This window comes from Mus musculus, chromosome 15, assembly GCF_000001635.26.
Source record: "Mus musculus strain C57BL/6J chromosome 15, GRCm38.p6 C57BL/6J".
In the NCBI taxonomy this organism is placed as follows: Eukaryota; Metazoa; Chordata; class Mammalia; order Rodentia; family Muridae; genus Mus; species Mus musculus.
Genome location: NC_000081.6, coordinates 36,444,779 through 36,457,164, shown reverse-complemented (window position 1 = coordinate 36,457,164; position 12,386 = coordinate 36,444,779). Strand labels below are relative to the sequence as shown.

At 51.3% G+C, this 12,386-nt stretch overlaps 1 long non-coding RNA gene across 2 annotated transcripts; it reads left to right on the top strand.

Annotated features, from left to right (window-relative positions):
- The first annotated feature begins 581 nt into the window (after window positions 1-581).
- Window positions 582-3,916, top strand: Gm34316. Of its 2 annotated transcripts, XR_875145.1 has the most exons (4): window positions 582-627; window positions 946-1,527; window positions 2,227-2,296; window positions 3,216-3,916. It is a non-coding gene; the product is annotated as a predicted gene, 34316 (long non-coding RNA). The 2 variants fall into 2 exon arrangements; XR_383937.3 differs by lacking the exon at window positions 582-627 and having other exon boundaries at window positions 666-1,527.
- The last annotated feature ends 8,470 nt before the right edge of the window (window positions 3,917-12,386 follow it).

The following is a 12,386-nucleotide window of genomic DNA, read 5'->3' as shown; positions in this document are numbered from 1 at the left end:
AGTGGACCTTATGCTTTTTAAAAACATACTTTTTGGGGATGGGAGAGATGGTCCAGTGGTTAGAGCACTAACTGCTTTTGTGTTGGACCTGAGTTTGGTTCCCAGCTCTACACCAGAGAGTTCATACCTGCCTTTAACTTCAGTTCTGGGGGAGCTGTCGCCATCTTCTGGCCTCCACAGGCATTTACACTCACATGTGCCTACCCCACAGAGACACATATACATGCACAAAAGTAGGAATAAAGTAAATGTTAATTCACTATTCCTTGGGGCCTAGGATAAAGTCTCTGGCTAGTGCTTATAGCATCCTCAGAGCTCTAGGGCTGATCTGGGGTCGGGGTAGAGGCAGGAAGATCAGAAATTCAAGGTTTGCCTGGGAGAACCTGTTTTGTTAAAATAACAATAAAATAAACTTCACTCTTGCCCAGGATCCAGTTTCTTTTAGCAGTAGAGGCCTGAGGAGCTTGCAGGCAGAACGCTTCTTCCCCAGCTCCCCCCACCCCTTCACCCACACAGGCCGTGTGGGGATTTCCAGAGCTGGGACAACCTTCCAGGGCTGGGACAAGCCAGTGTTTCCCTTGTTTAGAGAGAAACGGGTTATCTTTCCGGGGCAGCTGAGAGCTTCAGGTGGGCCTGGGCCGGGGTGGGGAGGGAATGGGGGTGGGGGCTGATGCTCTCTGGGGAGTGGTCAGAGGAAGGAGGAGGTCGTGCAGTCCTTGGCTGCCCCAGAGCAGCCAGGCTCTGGGGCAGAACTGTGAGGCCTGGTGGAGCCTAGTGCAGGGCTCAGGAGAAAGGCTGAATCGTCGGCCGACACCAAAGGGAAGACAAGGCACTTATGACCCAGGTCGGTTGGGCCAGAAATCCAAGTGGTATCAGTGAAGAGGGAGACGGAACACTACACAGGATGTAGGTCACTGCAGCTGCCCCCTCCCCTTCCTACCACAGGGTCCTCTCTTAGCTGGTCTCCAAGTGGGAACCCCAGCCTCAGGGTACGTGGATTAAGATGGAGCCGGTGCTGGTGATAAGGTGGTCTGTCCTGAATTTTTTATGTCGTTACAAACAAAAGAAAGCCATAAACCTAAGCAGCCTTCAAATACGTTATGGGAACCGCAGATGGGCCCAGCGGAGCAGGGACACAGCCATGAGTCTCAGGTGCTGCCTGAGGAAACTTTTAGCTTTGGGGTTGGTGGGCACTAGTGTTCTACTAATCCCAAAAGGTTTTACCTGACAGTCAGTCCTGAAGGTGGGCAGTGGGACCAAAGACAGCTCTGGGGAATTTGGCTTTGGACTGGCAGTATTCCAACTCACCACAAGTGTGGAATCGGAACCTCTGAGCTTGCAGAATGCTCTCAGATAGATAAGCCCCCCACCCCTGGAACATTACTCTACGTGACTGTGTATATCTGTACAAACCAGTTGGCACCCTGCAGGGACAACAGAAAAACTTATCATTGAGAGGAAGGTGGTAAACTCTCATTTGGAGGAGACGGCTCCTCCACTGCCCACGGGTTTCTCAAGAAGACAGCGGTAAGTTGTGCAAGCCCTGCAGCTCACCGTGTGGAAATTCCCACTTCCTCCAGAAGACGGTGTCGAACCCTCTCTCCCCGCCCCACATGCCTTCCTGCCCGCTCTTTTCTCTAAAGCCTGGGACCCAAGATGTTGTCCAAGCTGGAGGCTGAAGGCTTCAGGGCAGCAGGCCACCGTCCACCAAGCCTGTTCGTCTGGGCTGGTTCCTGGTTCTCTGCCCTTTGTTTTCCTGCCCCGCACCCCCACCCCCAACCAACCTCGCATCTCTCCCCCCCACCCTCCCCACCCCCGCTCCCCAGCTTCCTCCCGGCTTTCCTTGGGGAAATGGCTCTGTCTCTTCCTGCATCTGTCCTCGGGCTTCCTGTTAGGGAGGGATGCACTGTCCAGATCTGGCCTTCACAACTCTGCATCTCAATAGACAGGGGGAGGGGCCATAGTCCAGACCAGGCCTCTCAGAGTCACCATGGCAGGCATTGGGGCTGGGACTCAGAGCTGGGGTGGAAAGAAGCTATAAAGATCTGCATTGTCCTAAGAGCAGCTTTGGTGATCTGGGGTCCAAAAAGCCCACCTCCCCTTCCTGACTGCCTTTAGTTAGATACAGAGTACAGGAGACAACTATTTGAGCTGAGTTTCTGCCCTGACCACCACGGACCAAAACAAAATGGAGTTATTCACATCAAATGCCACTAATTCAAACAGGTATCCCCAGAGGGCCAGAGAGAAGGCTGTAGTCTCTGTTGAGGGATTCTAAGCCGTTCGAGCCAGCAAGGTAAGGCTTAGCTTTCCATGTTCTGTGGTTTCTATGCATGAGCCCCTGGGCCTGTGGCTTTGAGGATGACAGCATATTCCCAGAGAGCAGCTTTCCATGGAGGACGGCAATGTGAGGCAGCACTGACAGTCTTGGGCCTCCCTGGACGTGGCACCTTAGCAGAGGGGAGTTGGTGGTGGCCTCCTGCCCTGCCCTCCATGAGTCTTAAGTGTAGAAGAGAAGCTGCAGCCCTCCTTTTTCAGGGGTTCAATGATAGATAAGTCCTGACAGCCTGTGAGAAGAACAGAACAAATCAAGTCATGGTATTAGCAAAGGGTGTGTTTGTGTGTGTCAGTGTGTATGCCTGTGTGTGTAATAGGTATATTTGTGTGTATGTGTGTCTCTCTGTGTTTCTCTCTCTCTCTTTGTGTGTGTGTGTGTGTGTGTGTGTGTGTGTGTATGTGTCTGTCTGTCTGCCTGCCTGTCTCCTGGTAGAGAAGATGCACAGACGAGTCTCTTCAGTGGGAGGCACGGCAGCCAGGACAGTTAGGGATGGCATTTCTGCTGAGGAATAGCAAGGGTGATGCCAGAGGCCCCATCACGGATGCTGTGGGGGATGTGGGGTGGAGGGCAAGGAGAGATTGGGCCAGGCAACCCAGGTAGAATGAGATCTGCTAGCTGAGCCTAAGAGGGTTCCTGGTCTGTCCACTCAGTGGTATGATGTAGCATCTCTGCTACCACCTCATTGCACATCTGCCCAGCTGTTCTCCGAGGTTGCTAGGCTAGGGAAGATGTGCCTGGCTGCCACGGGCCATCAGCAGCCCCTGCAGCTGGAACTTCAAAGTTAAGCTCAAGGGCAACACTTTGTAATGGTTTGTCAGGAAAAAAGAAGAAAAAAAAGCCAGAACCATGGTTCAAATGACTGAATTTCACTCCACAGGCAGCCCAGGATCCACCATGGTCAACTTCAGCCTGCTTTCTGGCTCAACTGCCTGAAAGGTGGCTGGGAGCTCAGCAGCCTGGGTCCTGCTCCATAGCCTTGCTGCACAGCCCTGCTCCACACCTGTGAACCATCGTCTGCATTTCAGCAAATCCCGAGTGGCCAGATCTGCTGTAGGAAACAAGACAGTCCCAGGAAGGCATTCTCTTTGTAAATCCCAGGCACCAAGGATAATCAGATGGCGGCTAAAGTTGGAGATAAGATCACAACTGTCATTTGTCACTCAGGAGGGGGTGGCCTGTGTTCTGTGGGGCTTTCCTCTGTGCTTAGAGAAAGTTAGAAGGTTGTCTTCTTCAACATCCTCTGTGGGATGGCAGTGCTAGGCCAGCAGGCCTCTCAGACCTCAGGGAAGGATCAGGTCTATGCACAGATGCTAGGCCTGCCCTAACAGTTTGCCTGGTCTCAGGTCTGTGCACAGATGCTAGGCCTGCCCTAACAGTTTGCCTGCTCTGTGCCTTCTCGAAGCTGCCCTCTGCTTCCATATGCTAACGTTCCAGCCCTGATCTTTTTGTCCCAGAGTAGAAAGTGGGTAGAGTGTAGGGGGCACATTTCCCAGAGTCTCTGGGAAGCCTTTGGAAAACCCCCTCTCCCACAGCCTTCTGTAGGCTGTCCCTAGAGGTTTCATTTGTAAGGTTTATTTATTTTTGTTGTATGTTTGCCTGCATATATGTGTGTGCAACATGTACATACCTGATACCAGTGGAAGTCAGAAGAGGGCATCGGATCTCCTGGAATTAGAGTTACAGATGGCTGTGAGCCACCATGTGAGTGCTGGGAACCAAACACAGGCTTTCTGCAAGAGCAGCCAGTGCTCTTAACCATTGAGCCATCTCTTCCAGCCTCTGTCCCTGTGTAGAGACTTGGACAATAGTGCTTCAGCTCAGATATTTGCTTCCCCTACCCTCCAGTCAGATAAGGCAGGAGACAGGGAAACCAGGGTTCTGGAATGGGGAAATTGCAGGTCCTAGGAGGGGGCAAGATTTTATCTTTTCCTTCTTATCAGCTCTTAGTGTTTTTGGGGCAGCGCAGGCTGGAGCCTTTGCACTGAAGCAGAGCAATTATGGCCCAGGAGGTGCAGGAATTTTCCCTTGGTAGAACTGATTGCCAGGTGTTCTTGACCCTGACTAGGAGAGCAGGAGATGTCTACAAACCCAAGTCGATCGGCCTGTGCCTTAGGAGGGACAGCTGTCTAAGTGCAGAAGGGCACAGCTCTCAAAAGAGCCAGCCACCTCTTCCATCAGGGAGCCTGCTGGGGTTTGAATTGGAATGTCCCCTTCAGCCTGAGCTGTGGGCCGGGAAGAGATGGAAAAAAAAACCATGGCTGCCACTTTCCACAACTGGCAGTGTGGCTAGTGTCAGATTGTGTGTTGTAAGGCCCAATGTGCCATGGCTCACGCACACTGTAGCACACACAGCCCCTGCTCAGGCACAGCCTGTATCCCTTCAGTGTTCCTGTTGCCAGCTGTTAGTCCTCAGAGGGACACTGATGGTGCCTCTGTGGAAGGATGGCTTGTACGACTCATCATTGTGCATGGCATGGTGATGAACGGCTCATCACCCTACTGAATACGTTTATTGAACACTTTCAAGCTTCCAGGACCTGTGCTTCTGACAAAAATTCTTTGCCCAGGGTCCCCTTAACTATTTCAACGAGGCCTGCAGCTTTGGGGGCCATGTCTGTTGTCCGGGTTAGCATGCCTCTCGCTGAAGTCAGTCTGACCAGGGATTTCCACCCTCAGTAGCGTGTCTCCCGACTCCTTAGGTCTGATTACCCCCTCATGCCCCATCATGATTCAGCATAACTCTGGTAGTATATATCTCAGTCCCTCTTGCTCTAAAGGTTTCTTCTTAGTAACTTCCCATCATGGGCTTTGGCCCAGTTATCCCGAAACATGGCATCTTGGCAATGGGGTAAATAACAGAATCAGGGAGCTTTCTTACTTCCTCCCAGCCTTTCTCACACATAGGCCCTGAAAGAGTTCTCAGACTTCCCTTTGCACAGGTCATCAGAGCATGTGTCTTCTATGTCACAGCAAAAGAATGAAAACCCAGACACCCACGGAGAACCCTGACACACAGGCCTGGCCCTGCTCATTACTACAGGACTGTCCCTCCTTTGTCCTCCACTCTAGCCTCTGCATAAAATACACTAAGATGAGGCTGGGGGATGGCTCAGTCATCTAAGCATGGGACCCACTTGATCCACAAGCCTCTATAAAAAGACAGGCATAGTGGAATGCACTTGTAATCCCAACACTGGGGAAGTGGAGACAGCCCTGAGGCTCACTGGCCTACGTAGCATAAATGGTGAGCCGCAGGTCACAGTGTGAGATCCCATCTCCAAAGCAGAAGAAGATGGCAGCTCCAGAAAAACAATGCTGCCGGGCGTGGTGGCGCTCACCTTTAATCCCAGCAGCACTCAGGAGGCAGAGGCAGGTGGATTTCTGAGTTCGAGGCCAGCCTGGTCTACAGACAGGACAGCCAGGGCTACACAGAGAAACCCTGTCTCAAAAACAAAACAAAACAAAAACACCCCCCCCCAAAACAAAAACAAAAACAGAAAAACAATGCCCAGCTCCTGAGGGTGGCAGCCTAGGCTGTCCTCTGGCCTCCACACACAAACCCATACTCAGTACACATATATTCAAAACCATGACACTACACGATTTCCCCTATTTCTGTGGGCCTTCATTTCTGAAGGTTTGACTTTTGAATCATGCTCATTTCATGCTAGCCCATCATTTGGTGTGGAGACAGTCCTGAGCCTGGCGGGAGTAAAGAAGACATACGCTTCCTTCTTCCTACCCTCTAAGTTTCCCTGAGGTAGGCTGGTCCCGACTAGGTTTTGAGTTGACTCTAGTCTCTCTCCTCAGCTGCAATGTCAGTCCTGCACTGGCCCGGGTAGTGTGAGGTTAGATCTCCAGAAGGCTCAGCGCTATGTGAACAGTTCAGGGTGCCATGCAGGGGAGAGGAATGCACCACCTCACCTACAGACTTTACCTTCCCCCACTCTGGGCAGCCTTTAGCCTCTAGCCTCGGGGCCACATGCCTGGCTCCTAGAACCAGAGGGAGCCTACCCTGCTTCTATGCAAACACTGTGTTCAAGGACCACCCATGCCCTGTGCATCCCACCACCTCTGTATGGCCTCAGCCAAACTGCTGGCCTCCCTATGCCTCACAGGAAACCAGGTGCCGATGCCTGCCCCGAGGCTCCTAACTGGGAGTAGGTGAGACCCAGCTCAAGGGGCTCAGCCCTGGTCTGGCTGCAGTGGGAAGCCATAAGCATCTACAGGACCGGTGCTAAGCATGCAGTAGGCGGCACTCCTGTGTCTGTGCGGGTTCTGCACTTCAGGCTTCTGGCCCTAGCTCCGTGACCTGCAGACCTGCAGGACCTCAGAAGCACAGAGCTCACAGTCCCTAAGGCATCTCCATCAGATGCTGTCACCGTGACTGTCCAGTTCCTTTAGATTCAGCCACTCACACAAGGTTGCACAGCCAAGGAGAATTCGTGGAGGGTGTGAAGGTGGAAGAGGGGAGGTGGACAGAGCTATCTGGGGACCCTGGAACTCAGCCAGAGCGGTTACTACCTTTCACTTGTCCTAGGCCCTGTTCCAACCTCCAGCCCACTCACCTATGAACTGGACAGGCCACCACCCAGAATCCTAGAGCCTAAATACCAAAGCAGAAAGCCTCTTTCCTGCTGGAACCTGGCTTCATCTTTTTTTCTAGGGGACAGGAGAGGCTACTACCCACTGCCTAGAAGAGTCAGATCTGGGGCAGGAGATTAAAGAACAAACTGTGTGCTGGGTGTAGGGAAGCACACCTGCGATCCCAGCACTCAGGAGACTGAGGCAGGGGATGGTTTGTTCCACGCCAGGCTGCGTTACATGGTGATACCCTGTCTCAGGCAAGCAAACATCAACAACACATGTGCTATAAAGAAATGTAATTAGGAGGAGGAGGAGGAGGAAGAGAAGACCTGGCTAACAGAATTGCTTCTTGTAGTAATTTGTGTCAATTTCCCCTAATTCAGAGGACTTGGTGAGAAACTTTTAAACTCATTACAGAAAAGATTCTTTTGAGCCACCAGGGTTTTCTAGAAGTCACATGGCAATGTCACTTTCACATATTAAAACCGAAGCTTGCATTCAGCATTTTCAAAAGCTTCCTGGCGTAGAGACAGCCAGCAGGCCTTCCGTGGGCTGGCTCCCAGGCCTGGGCGAGGTTTCACTGTCCCGTGGAAGGAAAGCCAATGGCAAACTACAGGCTTGGGCTCAGACCTGAAGCCATCCAAAAGGGGGAAAAAAAAGGCTCAGAAAGCCACAGGGAATAACTGATGTCTGTCAGTGGCTCTGTTCTCTTGTTGCTGGGGGGTGCAGGCAGCAGGCAGAGCCCGGTGAGAATGTGAACCCAGCCAGGAGGGACCCCGCCAGGGGGACCTAGCCCCCTCCACATACTGGCCTCACTGGTTCCTGGGGCTCTGTTGGATGGAGACCAAACCCATCCCCAGAAAGAGCCAGAAGCAGGAATCACCACAGTGGCACATCTGCAGAGCTCTGAGCCCCACACAGAAGTCGGGGATGCAGTTCCCGTGGCGACAGCCCCTGGCTGCCATGGACGTGGGATCAGATTTTTTATTTCCTGGGTTCAGAGGAGACCCAGTGTAGAGGGTATAGGGCCTGGCACAGCATGCTGTGTGTGTGTGTGTGGGGGGTGTCTTTGTGTATGTGTGTATGTCTTTGTATCTCTGTGCGTCAGTATGTGTCTTTGTGGGTGTGTGTATGTGTCTATGTGTTTGTGTCTATGTGTGTGTGTATCTGTCTGTGTGTCTGTCTTTGTGTGCACAGATATTTTTGCAGACAACAGGAAGTTTCAGAACCCAGCCTGCCTCTCGCTGTGACTCAGCAGCACTTTCTCCTCACCGAGGGGGCAGCTGAGCAGCAGAGAAAGGCACCTTCTCTGGTCCAGTCCGCCCTGCCACTCAGCCCTACTGCTCTCCCTTAGTTCTGTCTGCTCAACTGCTTGCCGTGTTTCCAGAAATGTTTGGCTCCCAGGGCCACCGTGATCCCACACATAAGCAGAACAGACTCCTGCCACCCACCATTTTGTAATACTGCTGTGGATCTAACCCCAAGCCCAGACTGTGCTTCAGAGAGATGCTCGTAGACCAGCAAAGGGACATCTGTGTGGGACACACTGACAGCGTCCTGATTCCTCCCTGCTGCAAAGTGTGGACTGCAGTCTCCAAAGACCGTCTGCAGTCCTGTCGCAGGGTCAGGAGACACCGTGGCTTATTGTCAAGTGGAGTGTCTGGTTCACAGGAAACTCAAGGAGCTAAACCAGCCATCCCTCCTCTTCCCGCGTCCTCTTCCTGATCCTCCAGTGACAGCAGGATCCACCCCTCTAGACCCATTCATTCAGCACAAATGTGACCTGTAGATTAAACAAATCAGCAGATGCTCCCGGTCCACAGCAGTACTGAGGACATTGTCTGCATGAACAGGCATTTGCCTGTAAGTCACAGACCAGATGTCCTCTCTGCCATCAAAATTTCAAAAAGTGGGCCTGTGTGTGTGTGTGTGTGTGTGTGTGTGTGTGTGTGTGTGTGTGTGTGTGTGTGTAATTGCAGCATCAGGGCTTGGAAGCAGGCCCTGTCTGATGTGCTATATCTGTCACTCACCTGTACTGTGTCCTCACCTTCTCTCATTCTCACATTCCTCATCTGTCCAACGGCTATGAGGGCAGCGACTCCACCACACTGGCTGAGCAAGTAGGGGTTAAATGAGATACTGCAAACAAAGTGTGTCTTTCTCTAGACAGCACTCACAGGAATAAGCAAGTGGAGATTGTTACAGGTCACTCCCAGCCCAGGACTTTTACCTTGTCCTCTCAAGGGAACAAATCTGAAGCTACTGTCTCTCCAGCCTCAGTCTGTTCCCTGCTTCCCAGCTGGATCTTTCTCTTGAAGAGCCCTTGTTGTTGGTCTTTGAGAAAGCCAGCCCACCTCTCAGCTGCCAGCTCCTTCATATGTCCCTGTGTCTGTGCGAGTGTGGTGCTCACTGGCCGGCCCAAGGATGAGCTGGGGTGCCGTGTGGTCACATGGGGTCACAGGCCAGATGTGGAAACGTGGGTTCTGACAAGCTTGGAGCTTTGAGTTCTATTATGCCCTGGGATGTAGGACGTCGTCAGTCAAACCCTCTGCCCTCTCTCTGCTCAGGGCTGTGGGATGGACCTCAGGCAAGCCCTCTACCCTCTCTCTGCTTGGTCAGAGCTATAGGACCCAAGCTGTTCCCAGAGCTGATTTGAACACCTAGTAATCAGCTGTGGTAGTTACCTACTAAAACCAACATGCCTAAGCCAGGGTTTCTCAACCTGTGGATTGCGACCCCCTTGGGTTGAATGACCCTTTTACAGCGGTCACCTAAGGCTATCAAAAAATATAAATATCTGCATTATAATTCATAACTAGCACAGTTACAGTTATGAAGTAATAAGAAAATGATTTATGGTTGAGGTTCACCACAGCATGAGGTATTAAAGGGTCACAGCACTAGGAAGGCTGAGAACCACTGTTCTAAATACTGGCTCAGCTAGCTTCTGCTGCAGAGGTACTGTGGCACCAGGCATTGGCAAATACCCAAACCTCAGGCACTCTCTTGAGCTGGGTAAGGCCTCCACCTCATGCATTCACTGGCTCAGACCTTGTAGAGGGACACTCAGAGATGAGGCTAGCTCTCAGAAGGCCTTGGCTAAGTGAGGCTGCCTTCAAGGGCATCTCTTCTGCTCACTAGGAAGTTACAAATGTGTTGGGGATGGGGTGGGGTCTTGGTGTTTGCTGTCCCATGGGTCACCATGGACCCATGTCACTTGATCATGGGAATTGTTTTCACATGAACACTCTGTATATCATCAACATGTTACAGAAGATGTAAATACTTCAGAGCCCAGTTGCCAGGTACACATTCCCTGTCCAGACCAAGCCAGCAACATGTATGGGTCCCTCCTTCCCTGTCTGGAAGAGAAGCCCTGAAGATGTTCATCATGCTCAGAGCTTGGAAAGGCTCTGTGTCTGTCATGACTCCTTGGGCACAGCATTTAGGAAGACTTTGAGGCACCCAAAGAGGTACAGAACCTCTTCCACAGCATCATGATAACCCTGACCACCCTCAAACCCACTTCCTACATCCCAGCGATGCAAGGCTGAAGCTGACAAGGACACTAGGTCCAGCTGCTCAGACATCCAAGGTTATCTCTGCCTCCAGGGAGAGTCTGCTGGGGTGCAGTCTGTTGAGACAGGCCAGATGGTCACTCAGGGAGGCCTTGGATTCCTGCTGCATTTGTTGCAGCCTTCGGACTCCCACAGTGAGGATTAAAAACCGCTAGTCTCTTTCTGAGGCTGTGACAGTACCCAATGTTCCAGATAGCAAAGTAGGAACACCTTCTTCAAAACCACCAGAAAGCAAGTACAAACGGCATTTCTTGGTCTCTATCTTACCAGTGAGTTTATATCCTTATTTATTTTAGAACTGTGTTCTTTGTGAATACAGCCCAGTGGGAATCCCCCTACCCCGGGGTGGGGCTTGGGTGTCGCCCAGGCATCTGTTCCTGTCCCTTGTTGTGTTAGGACTAGCACAGTATGCCGAACACTGTGACCATAAAGTGTCCATTCTCTGTGAGCTCTCCTCTGCCAGGAATTTACATGAACATTATCAGGAATCAATGTTGCAGGAGTCATGACTATAAGAAATCACTAACACTTATGACACTTTCCAAGTGTGTGAGGTGTGGTACTCAGTACCATGTAACTAGTACCTCATTATTCCTTCCTCACGCGCTGCCTCCAGAGCCTTCTTGCTCCTTCTGGTTCCCCGGGTTAGTCCATCCTCAGGTTAGTCCATCCTCAGGTTAGTCACTCATCCTCTGCCTGGGGCAAGCAAAGGCCAGGAGTTGAGGACCGCACTCTGAACTTGGGGAGCCAAATCAGCCAACCTCCAGCATTCAGACCCATCTGGTTCCTCACCTCCTGGCTTCTGGGTCTCAGCCTGCCAGCCGCACCTGAGACTTTACCAGGAGATCCTCAAGTTTGTGTGTTACAAGTGATGGTCACATATGACTGCCAGTCCAAGTCACTATTGAGGGGTCTGGCAATGAGTAATGACATCTCATTCCACAAGTAACAGAGCTGTAGGCGCTCTCCCAGACGGCTCAGCTCTGCTACCTTCAGTTCGTTCCCACCCTGTGGTGTTTAGTCTCTGAACTGTGTTTCCTCTTAGCCCCATAGCTCAGGTTTGGAAGCCGACACTAGCTTTTATCAACTGAGTAAGGCAGGGGGCAAGAGTATTTTGTTTTTTTAGCTTTACTTTGACAACATTTTTCCGCAGATCTGTGGGTAGGAACCGTGAGGTCACCGAGCACTGACACTGATTTCACACTTTTTCACCCATGGCTGAAGAGGGGGCTCAGTGGTTAAAAGCATTTACTTCTTTGACTTGCATTAAGGACCTAGCACCCATGTCTGGCAGCTCACGACTGCCTGTAACTCTAGATCTGACACCCTTTCCTGCACATGAGTGCTATACATTTGTGCGATAACTATAAATAATAAAAATAAATATTGAAAAATAGTAAAATTCTTAATTTCTTCCCTAGGCTAGGGTCTTGGGAAAAAAAATGGGTCCGCCTAACCTCAAGGATGAGTTGGGAATAAGAAAGGCTTAGTCAGGATTAGAAGGAGTAGGGGGTGTGGCTTTGTAAGAGGAATTGTGTCACTGGTGGGTGGGCTTTGGGGTCTAAAAAGCCTACATCTTTCTTGGCCAGCAACCAAGATGTAACCACCAGTACCGCCATGCTCCCGCCATGGTGATGGTGGACTGACCCTCTGAGACTGTAAGCCAGCCCCAGTTAACTGCTTTCTTCTCTAAGAGTTACCTTGGTCATGGTGTCTATTCACAGCAGTTGAAGGCGACTGAGTCAGGACTCCTCCCTCTTTGTAGTTTCTGCTTCCTTTGGTTTTATGTGGGTTCTAGGATTGAACTCTGCCCTGTGCTTTCAAGGAAAGCGCCTTTCCAACTGACCATTTCCCATTCTTTGGTTTTGTTTTGTTTTGCTTTG